The sequence below is a fragment of the Schistocerca gregaria genome, chromosome 3 (genome assembly GCF_023897955.1).
Source record: "Schistocerca gregaria isolate iqSchGreg1 chromosome 3, iqSchGreg1.2, whole genome shotgun sequence".
Lineage (NCBI taxonomy): Eukaryota > Metazoa > Arthropoda > Insecta > Orthoptera > Acrididae > Schistocerca > Schistocerca gregaria.
This window is the reverse complement of record NC_064922.1, coordinates 361,163,267-361,178,197: the sequence shown is the minus strand read 5'-3', so window position 1 is coordinate 361,178,197 and position 14,931 is coordinate 361,163,267.

Sequence of the window (14,931 nt, the reverse complement as noted above, 5' to 3'; positions counted from 1 at the left end):
CACCGTTAGGCCGTCTTCCCCTCACGCCCCAACATCGTGCAGCCCGCCTCCAGTGCTGTCGCGACAGGCGTGAATGGAGGGACGAATGGAGACGTGTCGTCTTCAGCGATAAGAGTCGCTTCTGCCTTGGTGCCAATGATGGTCGTATGCGTGTTTGGCGCCGTGCAGGTGAGCGCCACAATCAGGACTGCATACGACCGAGGCACACAGGGCAACACCCGGCATCATGGTGTGGGGAGCGATCTCCTACACTGGCCTTCCGCCTCTGGTGATCGTCGAGGGGACACTGAACAGTGTACGGTACATCCAAATCGTCATCGAACCCATCGTTCTACCATTCCTAGACCGGCAAGAGAACTTGCTGTTCCAACAGGACAATGCACGTCCGCATGTTTCCCGTGCCACCCAACGTGCTCTAGAAGGTGTAAGTGAACTACCCTGGCCAGCAAGATCTCCGGATCTGTCCCCCATTGAGCATGTTTGGGACTGGATGAAGCGTCGTCTCACGCGGTCTGCACGTCCAGCACGAACGCTGGTCCAACTGAGGCGCCAGGTGGAAATGGCATGGCAAGCCGTTCCACAGGACTACATCCAGCATCCCTACTATCGTCTCCATGGGAGAATAGCAGCCTGCATTGCTGCGAAAGGTGGATATACACTGTAGTAGTGCCGACATTGTGCATGCTCTGTTGCCTTTGTCTATGTGCCTGTGGATCTGTCAGTGTGATCATGTGATGTATCTGGCCCCAGGAATGTGTCAATAAAGTTTCCCCTTCCTGGGACAATGAATTCACGGTGTTCTTATTTCAATTTCCAGGAGTGCACAAATGAAGCAGGACATAAATTTGTATGAATAATCCTTTCTTACAAGATGTTCATTCGCCACCGGACTATATTCCCAGAGAAACGAAAACATTGCGAGCACCTGCTTAATAGCAAGTTTGTCCGCCTTTGGAAAGTAGTAAAGAAGGAATTTTTTGTGGCAGGCATTCCAGAAGACCTTGGTAGTTTTCCACAGGGATTTGGCATCGTATTTCTACCCACAGTCCATGCAGCATCCGTAAATTATATGTAGGTTGTATGCGGAAGCGGGAATGGTACCGCCTGCCGGAGTGGCCGTGCGGTTCAAGGCGCTACAGTCTCGAGCCAAGCTACGGTCGCAGGTTCGAATCCTGCCTCGGGCATGGATGTGTGTGATGTCCTTAGGTTAGTTACGTTTAATTAGTTCGGCGTTCTAGGCGACTGATGACCTCAGAAATTAAGTCGCATAGTGCTCAATGTCACAGGTATGCCCCATCGGATTTAGGTGAGGCGAATTTGGTGCCCATACAAAAAAGGCATCAACGAGAGTTCACTATCACAGCACTGAAACTACTGTAGCACGATTTTGGCTTTGTGACGCGGATATTTATGCCGCTATACTGTGCCATCGCCGTCATGTAAGACATCGAGCACAAAGAGCTGCATGTCACCTGCAACAATGATCACGTAATTCACAGCTGTCACTGTGGCTTCGAATACTACTATAACTTACCTGGAAGTTGAGGTGAGTGTCCCTTGTAGCATAAAAGTCCCTTTGGCACCTCTGTATCGCGGTTAATATTTCGAGCAGCCATACGCCTGTATAACGGCGCATCTGGACACGACTATGGACGTGGTGCAAAAATAAAGATGATTCGTCTGACCAGCCAAAACGTTTCGACTGATTCATAGCCGAATGTCGATGATCGTGTTAATACTGGAGTCGTTGGATCAGCATACTAACACATAGGTGAAGTGTGCCACGAAGTCCCATGTTCAACAACAACAGTGCGCTCCGAAACATTCGTATGGCAACAGCCTTGTACTCCGTCGTCCCATCTGTTACATATTGCCGACTATCCTGGTTCACAGAGCTGATATGCTTACGAGATCAACCTGTGGACGCCCTACATCTCGCCAACCGCTTTCCATAGATGCACACAACAGATTTATGCTGACTAGTTTCTCCGTTTCCGAGATGGTCTATCCATGCGACGAGCAATAGAAGGGCGTCAGTGGATTTTCCTATTTGCAATCTGTACCATCGCTAGAACATTTCCCCATACGTTTCTGTTCTACTTACATAATTTCCTTATCCCAACACGTACCCGACAGTGGACATAATGTTTTGGCATATAAGTGAATATAAATGTACTAGGCGTTCCAGTCTCAAAACGCTGCAGAAGAAGATGTTAAATTAGAACAGCATATTATTGACACACGTGGAAACGTCATGGAAAAAAGTTCACCAACAGATGGCGCTGTAAGTGACAGATAACTCGCAGTACGACGGATATAGTTTCAGTTTCACATTATACCATCAGCGCCGTTCAGTGTGCCTGATTACACGAGTTCAGCAGTTAACAGTTATAGCTCTGTTAGTTAGGTATACTTATCCACCAAGGCTATGTCGTATCACATCGGATGGCAAAAATCAGTTTTTCCTTGTCCTGGGGGCCAAAAAAACGCCACAAAAAGCAAAATAGCACCGGTTTCTATTTAGCTTCCTACAAGCTGTCCATCGTCCTTGGCAGAAGTTGGTCCGTGACGTTTCCCCCTGCGTCAGTAACATTCTGTTCAAATTTGACCTCATTCTGAGAAGTGGTTAGCCTTTATAACGTATGGAAACTGGAACCTTTATTATGGATACCCTGTACATCAATGAAGTGATGTGATATTGTACACCACTACGCCTAAAATCGTGAGACTTTTCTACAGCTGGTGCAAAAATGAAACAAATCAAGTCAGAGATGTCTACAAGTCCTTGCACCGGCTTCAGGCTAACAAGTGATGAGGCTGATACCGCGAACTGGTGATGCAACAGAGGTAGCCGCTGTGCTGGTGATGGACAGCCATATTTGCAGCATAGCCGCCTGCCGGTACAATCAAAGCGGCTGCCAGCGGCTGCTACCTACAGCAAACAGTTTCACAGTGATGAGTGTTTACCTTTAATTTAGGCCGAAATAGGGCAAACACTTCGCTTCGCTTTAGCTCAGAGGCACCGTTGTGTCCACCTCGGCAATTACTTTTATACCCATACCGGTGTCAAGCTGTCTGCCCTCACGAATGTAGCGCCCAGTAGAGTGCACTTCTTTATAAAAGTGTACTACTTGGAACTGCATATTAATGTTTTCTTTCTACGTACGGCAAATGTGCACGTCAAGATTCCACCAGTTATTTTACCTTTTAATTGCTTCTCAGTTCAAAAGCTTCAATACTGGTACAAAATGTGAAAGACACGAGGAGGATACTGTGACAGCATCAAGAGTCTATGTTGGCTCTAATCAAGCAAACAGCATAACGGAAGCGACGCGATAGACTCTGAAAGAAAATTCATGGCCTCTAACTACAAGAAACTGGTAGAGTGAGTAAGCACTTTCATAAATCAAGGTCGTTCGGAAATTCCCGTTACAGAGTTCTAGAAGCTGCAGAGGGAAGTAAGTACATAATATTTTGAAAGCATTCTACGACGGTTTCAGCTCAAATAACTCACCGACTTATGTTTGAGGAACTGAATTAGGTGTGACGCAGGACTGTTATTAGCTAAAAATTCGAGAGGTAACATAACCAAAAATGAAATTATCACTTATCCGCATCCTGTCTACTTACTGCATACCAGGACAAGCAACTCTGAGTCTCTTCTCTTCGCCTCAGCAGATGGTGAGGCGTTAGACGTATACATTGAAACGACAACGGCACGTTCCCGCACATAGGTTCCTGTTCAGAATATTATGTATGCACTCCCCTCTATATTTTCTATAAATACTGTTTAACATGATGAAAGCTGTAACGAAATTACCTAACGAATTAAAATTATTAGGCAGGCATCGATTCGAAAGCAAGCTTTAACACTTGTTGGTAATGGTTTCAATAGCTGAACTAAATCTACATCTACGTTTACGTGCATAACGTATAGTGAACAATGAAAGATACCTTGTACCACTACATTTCGTTTCCTCTTCCACTCGCAAATAGAACGAGCGAAAACCGTATGTTATCATATCCTTGTGGACCTTACGCGAAATAACGTAATAAGGGAGAGAGTGTGGCAGATAGGATACGCGAAGTGGGATGGAAGTCATTAAAGCAAAGACGTTGTTCGTCGCGGCGAGATCTATTTACGGATTTTCTGTCACCAGCGTTCTCTTCCGAATGCGAAAATATTTTGTTGAGCCCAACCTACATAGGTAGGAATGATCATAATTTGGTCAGTAAATCACTTCTATTTTCTTTACTCAACAGACGCAGTTCCGAATACTTCGCTGAACCAACAAATTGGGTTTTTTGGCTTAACCATAGTCTAAAGCCTATTTCCACCTTGAATATTTCTAACTGCATAATGATGTATGGTGTAATGAAACTTTCAGAGGGAGTACACTGCTGAAAATAATCAGTGGAACATGACTTTCGGTGTCTTCTATACATCACTGAGCAATAGCAGAGGACTAGGTATATTACTAAATTACATCTTCACCTTTCATAAGTAAAGTATACAACGAGACTGAGCCGTGCTGCGGCTCGCGTTGGTGGTGTTGTAGGTTTTCGTCCTCTGTTGGAGGCCAGGTTGTATCGTTTAGTTGACATGGCTGCTATTGTCTGTATTCTTCTTGTGTTGACTGGCGCCACTTTGTTTTGCAAGCGTTGCCTGTCCGCTTGTGGCAGCAGCGCAGCGGCGTTATCGATATGTAGCAGCTGTGGCCCCATCTTTGGGATAACGCCGTTGTTCTTCCGGATCGTGTGGGTGAGCAGTTCTGTTAGGGACTGCGGAGGAGCCAAGAGGGCAGTGTTAGAACACGCCGGGACTGCTGGCGGCAAGCATGCACTGCCGCGTGGAAGGGCTGTCGTCGCGAGGGTTCACGACCTAGTAGTCAACCAGATCCAGGAAGCTTTAATTTGAATGAATTTCAATCCCAGCAGTGAAACCTCCACCACTGTGAGATCGAGCAATTCTCCAGTGACTTGTGTTCGTGTTGCTCCCCGCAGTGTCGCCGAGATGAAGAGCAGCGAGTGGAGTGCTTGGGGAAGACGGATCTAATTAGCCTTCCTCGACCTCTACTACATTCTACGTTGTTGCTATTTGTTAAGTTCAACCAGCGGTATTTTCCCTGCCTAGTGGCCGCTAACGCCCCAGTGACCTGCCCTAGCGGTTAGTGTATGTAACGGCAGTGTACGTTTCCTCTCCTTCCCATTACTGTCAGGTAAGGCGTGTATCTTTGACAGTTTCCTTGATTCTACTCTGGTAGTAGTGGTTCCTTTCTCCTTTTGGACGCTCCAAACACAGCATTCTGAGGAAGTAGTGCTGACCGCCGGCGTGGTCTTCCATCGTTGCATTGGTTATCGGACGTTAGGTAGCTTCAGCAGATTATCATTAGTCATTCGTTAGACTGCCACTAGCCTGAGTTACCATCTCGTGAAGTTAATGCAACTCTTGGCTGCCTTTCTCATCGCTTGCGAAAGTGTTTTTGACCTGACCTCCTCAGAGATCGATTCCTGTAGCACCGTCTGCGACTAGCACTTTTGTTTTATTATTGTGTTATTATTTCATTATTGTATTATCAAGTTACCATCACATGTGTCTCACATGTTTGGTGATCAGTTGCGTGTCTATTTCAATTAACTTTAATATTATATCTGCTGTTTTATTGTATGTTTCTAACTTCTCATTTATTACAATTGCCATTCTTGGCGATACAGAAAGTTTAAACGGTTGTGCTATCTAGTTTACTATCATTTTGTCTCACCTGTTTGGTGATCAGTTGCCTATCTTTTAAATTAACTTTTGCTATTGCCTTGCTGTTTGGCAGTATGTTTGCCGGCCGGAGTGGCCGTGCGGTTCTGGGCTCTTCAGTCTGGAACCGAGCGACCGCTACGGTCGCAGGTTCGAATCATGCCTCGGGCATGATGTGTGTGATGTCCTTAGTTAAGTTCAGTTAGTTCTAAGTTCAAGGTGACTGATGACCTCAGAAGTTAAGTCGCATAGTGCTCAGAGCAGTTTGAACCATTTGACAGTATGTTTTTTTTTTGTTTTGTTTAATAATTGCCATTCTTGCCGTTAAATGCCTTCAGCCGTGAATGTCGCTACTGGTCTTAAAATTCTAATGTGGCAATTGTATTTTAGCAGTTAACCTTTATGACCTTGGTGATTTGTCTTCAATATTTTAATGTCTCTTGTTTGTAAGTTGCAGCAAGTTTAATCAATTTTTACTTTATTGCCACTAAGACCTTCAGCCGTGAAACAATTCTTAAAATATTGCCATTATTTTAATTTGTTGTTGATTTTAAATAAATTGTGTGTCATTAAAACAAAAGCCAATCAATAGTAACTGATTACGGCCCCGACCGCAATCTTAAACCAATCCTACCTTCCTTGACCGCCAGGTCTCAGAAACATTATTACATCTTCAACAGTTTATATTAAAAGAACTGAAATGTCCAACAGGCATCAAAAACAAAGTGAAAATATTCACTGCATAATATTGTGTTTTTTCATTGGACTTTGGTAGTTTCAATAATGAGTATGCCCTCTATGAGTGTTTATCACTGCCTCCGTGGCATGCTCCGTATAACTCCACTAAACCTACAGAAGTCATACTGTGGTATTCGTTTCCATTCTACAATGAAACTCCAGTTCCTGGAGTGTCTTCAGTCGAGCTGGACAACCACCAACACGATCGTCAATCATGTCCCACATATGCACAGTGGGATTTGGGTAGGGACTCACATCTGTCCATTGCATTACTTCAACGTCCAGGCTTCGCGAGAAATTGCTGCTGACGCCCTCCACGTCGGCGCTGGCGTTAGAAGAGATTCAGGGGCACCTCCGTATGAAGCAGCCAACAAGATCCGTTCGATGTACTGCCAGGCGGTAAGGCGGCCGAGGGTAACGGCAAGATCCGTACTGCTGTTAACATTGATCCCTCCCAATAACATCACAGAACCTTTGAATACTGTCTTCTTAGACGATATCTGGGAGCTGCCTCTCACGACGCGTCTCCACACACATCATCTTGAATCAAAGGATATACACACTTGTTTGTGAATAACATGTTTTGCAAATGACGAAGTTGCCAGTTGACATGAGAACGGCAGAACTGAAGGCGAGCTTCAAGATGTTGTGCCAAGAGGCGTACTCGAACAGGACGCCTGAGTCGTAATGTCCTTCCTCGTAATCCGTTCATTACAGTCTGATCGGACACAAAATCTCTAGCGTTCTTTCTGATGTCATCTTGCAGTGCTCCGACGGTATCAGAACGATGCCGCAAAGCACAGATGTCAGATACCGGTATACACGTGGGTTTGTAATGTGTCGGCGACCTTGTTCAACATGGCTTGTATGCTCACCTGTCTCTCTGTAGCGTGTCCACAATCTGTGGACGTCACAGGGAGAGCCAATAGCATCTGCAGCTACACGACGGAACGTCCATCTTTTGGATCAAACAAGTCTCCCTTGCAGTTTACATTGCATGAAGATGCAACTGAATACAACGTCCACAAACGACGACGCCCATCTGTGTACTTCAATGGAAAACCCTGGGACACAGATACACAATACAGTCTGATACTGTCATGAATGATTCAGCCAACAGGTAGGGAATGATTTCAATTGTTGCACACGCTAAAAGTGAAGGTCTCAAGGCTTGCAATAAGTCAACAGGCACTGCCTGTATGAAAACACATTTTACAATCCGAACGTTGGCCGATTTGTTTGCCTTAATTCTTTCGAACAGCGCAAAATAGTGTTTCTCAGTTCCAAACCTGTTCCGAAGCTTAATTACATTGAATTTATACTCTGGATATGATGTGTCAACTATTCTGAAAACATTTCATCGCGATAAAATGCCTGCAGATGTGATCAGCAACACCGAAAAGGATAACCTAGTCCTTTCAACCATCATTTCACGCTTGTTGTCGCATTATAGTGCTATAATTTTCGTTTGAAGACTTTATCTCTGCACGTCTTTCGCAGGTAATATGTCTGCGTCTCAACCATTATTATTTCCGATGGGTCTTTAATCGGAAGAGTAGTTAGACGGGTTTCCCCACGATAATCAGTGCAAGTGTCTACATCTCTGCGTATCTGCTGCAATTTGCAACCATTTTAAGATGCATACTGCAGTGAATCATTGGTCACTCTGCCAATTTCCACTACTACTCTTCCTCTATTACCACACTAACTGCTCTTTGATGCCTCAAGACGCATCCCATAGACCTACCCCTTTTGTCAGTGAAGTTGTCCTCGATTTGCTTTAGTATCTTTTGTGAGTTGTGATACCATCCCACATAATCTTCAGCATTCATATACAGGATGATTCAGCTGGCCCTACCCATGGGTTTTTTGCAGCATTCAGCACCTTCAAATACTACGTGCAAGATTTTCATATTCACACACTTGCTACACACAAAGCACCAGTCCTACAGAAAAAATTAATAAAACCTTTTTGTAGGAAATTTAATCTAGTCAAATTGTGTACTGAGATACATATTCGTTAAAAACCACAGTTTTCGAATTATCCGAGAAAAACGTGCAAAAGTGACCCTCAGACATGTTTTTCTTTAATAACTCGAAAACATTTGCCACCATCGAAAACTTTTCCTAGAAAAAAAAAATTTCACTACATTAAGTTTCAAAGAAAAAGGCCCTGTTCATATTTTCTGTAGGATTCGTAGATTTCTCTTAGCGAGCGAGAAGAAATAAAAATTCGCTCATTGTTTTCGAGGACAGCGCAGGGGTCACATAAAACCTGGTGGTAGATGCAGGAATCACGCAGTAAGCAGTACATTTCAAAAGCGCGTGTTCGCTTCGTGTCTGGACTCTCTGTTGACCTCGTTTGACTTGCAGTCAATGCTGCAACACAGAGAAATGCGTTCAGAACAGACGTCCCAACACTTACATTTATAAGATATGTTATTTCTCTTTTTAGGAAAGCTTTTCTTGCTGATGCCAGCCTGCGTTTACTTACCTTCTTTAATTGTGTCACCGTCGTATTTTTTTGTCCTAATAGAAAAACTCGTTACTACTTTTGTTGTCACAGTTCCTGATCTAATTCTTTCTGATCACTTTATTTCACTTTCCCTCCAATAAATTTGTTTTAACTAAGTTCAAACTACAATGTCTAACGACTTCGTCGTCGACGGATTGTGGAACCATAATATTCCTCCTTTAAATCCACTATCCATTCTATCTAGCTCATCTTTAAAGCCCTTTGCCTTTTCTGATAAAAGTAGAATGTCGCTGCCCAAACTTAAGAGTTTTTGTTCTTTCTCTGTTAACCTAAATTCTTTTTCTGAACTATACCTGAATGTAACCGTATCAGGTAATTATAATTATGAGATGTTAATCATCAGCCAGTCCTCCTCCTTGCAATTTTTGGCGTCAGGACTAGCTTCTAGAACCACTATAATTTATATCTTTTTCTGCTGCCGCCAAAAGCTTTTTCTGTCTAGGAACTTCGTCAATTTTTCAAGTTTAAAATCAACAGTAAATTGTATTGTTCATCATACTGTGGTCATTTTCTTTGGTAGTTTCCTTGATAATGTACCGTTTTAAATTATGAAGAAACTTTTCTGTTTCAACCTGTATCGATGATCGTTTGATACGATAGTAACTGGTAATTTGAAAGGATAATTTTGATTGTGTCAGTAAATTATTAAAAAAAGAAATAAACACATCAACTTGTGAGATTCATCTCATTTTTGACAGCATTTTATTTTCTAAATTTAACATTTTACTGGGACGATACAGTTAACAGAAGTAATTCATTTCCTTAAGCACCACTGCAGAATACCACAGCAAGTGAGCCACGAGAAGCAATCTTGCCTAACGATACTTCGAGGAACCACCAATACTCAGGCTCGAAAACTAAAACTTTTAGTTGATAAATGTTAATTATTACAGTCAACTTCTGGCATAAGAGATAACAGGAGGAGGCCAATTGTCATTAACGCTTTGATACTATAACACCCCAATGTGGAAACAAATTAAAATTAATGGGCTAGCGATCACATATGAACAGCTACGAAGTTGTACGAAGTAAACACGAGATTTATGCCGTGCATCAATGTAGTCAGTTATCGGTAGGATGCAATATGAGTCTGTTCTCTGCACTATTCATCTTAACCATCCCCTCAAACGTTAGTAACTGTTTGTGATAAATCGCTATAATAATTTAACTGTAAACAGTTTTACGGTGTTCGTCAATAGAGGCATACACTCACTCGCTCCGTTGGCTCCTTTGGGACGTGACGGTAACCCGCCACTTTCACTATCTGCCTCTAGTTCTTCCTGTCTTGTCCTGCTATTTAGTGACGCCCAGCACTGTACAATGTGAGATCGCCTCGCCTTTCCATCTGCTTGTTGATTCTCCTGGGGGTTTGCCACATAATTGATGGACTATTCTTCCAAGGTCTATTGAGACAACATGGCCTTCCCATCACAAATGTCTCACTTTAGCAATGTTCACTGCCGATGGTCGGTCTGCTGCCTTAACTAGTTCTTCAAAGGATCTCCAAAACCATCTTAGTGTTGCTTGGCCATATGATGGCACGAAGATTTTTCTGTACATTTTAATTTCGAAGACTGGGAGTTTAAGCTCTTATTTTTTGTTCATGCTCCATGTTTCGACAACGTGTAGCAGCACTGGCTGATGAGTTTGAGCTTTGTTTTCTGGAACATAAGTTATTGGAGGGAAAAGTAAACTTTGATTACGTTCCGTAGTCTAGATTGGTATTCGACCTGTCTTTTATTGCAGTCGTTTATATTACACCAAGGTATTTGACGGTGGGGGTGTTCTTTAAAGTATAGTTTTCCATGTGAAGTTTATCGCTTTGTCCTGTGGTCATATTTTCTCTTCGTATATTTATGTATGCTGTCCTTTCTTCATTAATTTTTACACCTATTTTCACGGTGATTTCGTCTAACTACTTAAACAGTATTTCAATTTCACCACTGCTATTGCCTATTTAAATTGAGTCATCCGCATAGGAAAGTGTGTTTTGTCGTTTATCTGTGATATTTCCATTTGTTACTCGTGTGGGGTCTCTTATCACGTTTATCACAACAAGGTTGAAGATGAGTGAGGATAGAGCGTCACCTTGCTTCAGTCTAGCTTTGTTCTGAGAACAGCTCAATACCGAGCCACAGTATGTCACCCTGCTAACTGCCTTGCCCATACATATTTTGACTAAGCCGTTAAGGTTTTCGGGGATTCGTATTCAGCGATGTTTAGCGTACCTTTTATCTGCCAAAAAATCATAGGCCTTCTGGAAGTCTACGAACAGGAGATCGATGCTCTTATTGTGCGCCTGTATTGTTTTTCACTGATGGTCCTGATGCAGAACGTGCTGTCTATTGGTGATCTGTTTTTCCGAAAACTATTTCGTAGCCCCTTTTATGTCCTAGGTATAGCGGTTGAGTCTTTGCAATTTTATATGTGACAGTACTTTCTCTAATACTAATAGGAATATTGCTTTGTAATACAGTACTTTGTGTGCTGTGGGTAATAGGAGTGTTCTCCTGTAATTTCTGCAGTTTCGTTGATGTCTTTTCTTGTGTATCGAGAAAACGATTGACGCCCCCCCCCCCCCCCATTTCCCCGGTATTTTTTCAACTGGCCAAATTTTACGAATGAGATGACACAAATTCTTGTTAAGTTTATGACCGCCGTATGTCACAGATTCCCACTGCACTCCATCACTTCCCGTCGCTGTCTGGGTTTTCAGTTTTTTCAAACTGTCGATTACCTCATCGCATGATGGGTCATTTATAAGAGATTCGGCTGTTGTAGGGGTACTTTTCTCCAGTTTATTTTCTGGTTCGGGGCTGTTCAATAAGTCGTCAAAATATTTCTGAGCCTTCAACATGTCGTCTAATTCAGCGACAATGTTTCCACCGACGCCATGAAGAGCTGCTGTTCGCGATTGATGTCCCTTTCTGATATTATTTACAGTGTCAGAAACGTTGCGAATGTTGTTTTCTTTCTGATCGTTCTCAGTACTTTCTACGGTGTGCTCTCTTCGTAGGGCCTTGTTTATTTTCTTCTGTGTCTCCCTGAAGCCCTGTACTACCTCCTTGTTTTTTTTCTGTCCTGTTGCCATGCCTTCTTTAGCGTGTACCGATGTTCTGCATTTGCCGTTGAACCACTTCTTACTTCGTTCTATTTTTGCTAACGTACTTTCGACTGACGCTTGAATCACTCTCTTTAAATCCGTCCAGATTACATATATGTCTTTAGTTTCGCTATCATCCATCTCCTCTGTTGTTTTAACCAGCACTTCAAATCTATTGCTCACTTTCGCCTAATACTAACAGGTTTCAGGATTGTCCCTCAAAGGCGGGACATAATACTACACTGTGCGTCTCTTGTGCTTCCTGTGATTTGTTTTCAGTTTGACTTCCATGGATACAACCACCAGTTATGGTCAGAAGCTTATGTCGGTACCTCAGTACGTAGAAATATTGTTGATGGCAGTCCTATGTATGAGATTAATACATGATCGATTTGGTTTGCTGTCTTCCCACCTGCCGAATACCATGTCTCCTATGTGTGTTTCTGTGGAAAGGGTGTACTGCTAACATTTATGTTTGTGACCCAGCTAATGAAATAATTCTGTGCCCATTTTCATTAGTTTCGTGATGAGAGCTCTCATTGCCTGTCTTCGGATGCAAATGTCTCTTTTCCTACCTTGCCTTACCTTCGATTGTGATGTACTGCGGTAGGCTGTCATACACATTTTCCTTGATCATAGAAACTGTCTCAAACCTAATGAGTTTTAACCAGCCCCTTTGAAATGAAAAATGCTGTGCCAAATTCATCCTTTACAATTTTTATACCACTGTTAAACATATCGTATTTTCCGAGGATCTATATGTATTGTCCGGGAAATCCTACATCTCGCATTGCAACAATTTATGCATTGTATTTCTTCAATTCCTCTTGCTGTCTTTGCATATGTCTAGGTTTACACTGACTTCCTGTATTCCTTGTATCGGTTCATAAATCCACCTTTCGTCTGCCATGTCGTAGCATTGTTTCTTAAACCGTTCGGAGGAGTAATTGAGAAATTCGCAACTATTTCTTTTTTACGTGAGAGAATTGTTCTCCCTAAGTGCGACCCTAAACCTGGGGGACAAGGGACTCTTCTGACTGGGTTACCATGCCATACAGTTGCAGGTTCGAATCAGGATGTGTGTGATGTCCTTAGGTTAGTTAGGTTTAAATAGTTCTAAGTTCTAGGGGACTGATGACCTCAGATGTTAAGTCCCATAGTGCTCAGAGCCATTTGACCCAATATGGAAGGACAGGGATGATGGGTCGTTGCAGGGCACACTTTGACTCCTGGAATTTATTTACATTACATTAGCTACGCGCACTCCCGAATTACAGCCATACACATCAGCTGCTTCCATCCCTAAACTAATCCAGTGTGCTACAAGAACTGCATTAAGAGACTGCATCAGTGATAACAACGGAGAACGGGTAGGAGAGATTCCTACACACCGATTCATTAAGGTAATCCATGAAAGTGTTAACTGTTGCAGCCTCGAGTGGGAAGGTACCACCAGTTGTGTTATACGTCAGCTATACCACTTTCTACGCACTCGTTGATAAACAGAGAAGCATTTATGGAGGTTTGATACTGCAAAGGGATCTTGCAAACGTTCTTAGCAATCATGGTGGTCTCCAGACGACAAGTAAAAATAATGTCGTACTTTGTAAAATGTTAGTTGCATTCATCTCATCAGCTGCTGTTATTTTTCTTTGAAGTATTTTCTTTTTCACACTTACAAATTTTGGAATTTTTTAATAATGTTTGTAGAGGCAGATCATAGGTCTTGGTAGGATCAGGACAATTGCAATATACAACCGTAACGCCACTCTAAAAGTTCGGGACATTTGTTATAAATGAAAACCGTACCTACTTTTTTGACTTTTTATGTATTTAGAAAGCTTTGGCAGCTTCACAAGAAAGTTGTTTGATTGATATTGCATCAGAACGTATACTGATGAGGTTGAAGTGCACAACTAAGCATACCTCAGATGGGTGTTATGTTATTTTCAGCATGAAGGCGGGACTGAGGTTTGCGACGATATTATAGTAACACTTCAGGCAAACGTTCGTTTTTTTGCAGGAAAACCTGCCTCACTATCGATCTCCACGTGTACAAAACTGATCTGCTGGTCAATGAGTTCAATGGCTACCAGACCGAATGACGCGTGTTAAGGCCCAGAAATCAGCATCCAGGAAAAATTGAAGGTAGTAGCACTTGTCGTTCTACAGCTATGAATATCACCGTTATTTTTATGTTGCCACATGCATACACAGTTGCAGGGTCAGAGGTGACCACGGTAATTAGTTTCCAATTACAGTGCAAGGCAACACGTTAAACGATCGTTTATAATAGTCACAAAAAGGAGAGAAGCTAAACGCACTGTTCTAAAGAAAATAAACAGAACTGAGAGACAGCAGCTAAATAAACTGCACCGGAGCTATTTTAACTGCCAACACATGACGTTAACCTGTTAGTAGTGTAACCATAGTGAGAGACAGCGTGAAAACCTATGCTGTGCCGTAGAGAGTTACGTGATGGTCCTACTTCTCGCTGCACCGCTCTGTGAAAATTTGACATAATAAACGTAGTCATCACCAGTATGCACGGTACGAATATGATAAGAACAGTTTCTTTTCTTAGGCAGACACCACGCTTCATCAATTAAGGTGGAGAAGTTACTAACAAGCCAGAAATTCGCACAAGTTCTTAAGATCTTCTTACGCTATCTTTATGTTACGAAATATGAATCAGTAACATTGAATAGTGACAATATCTCCAGTAATTAGTCCATATGAAATGTAAAACACCATTCATTGTAGGAAGGTGGCTAAAGCTAGACGTGAGGTAATGGAAAATGACTT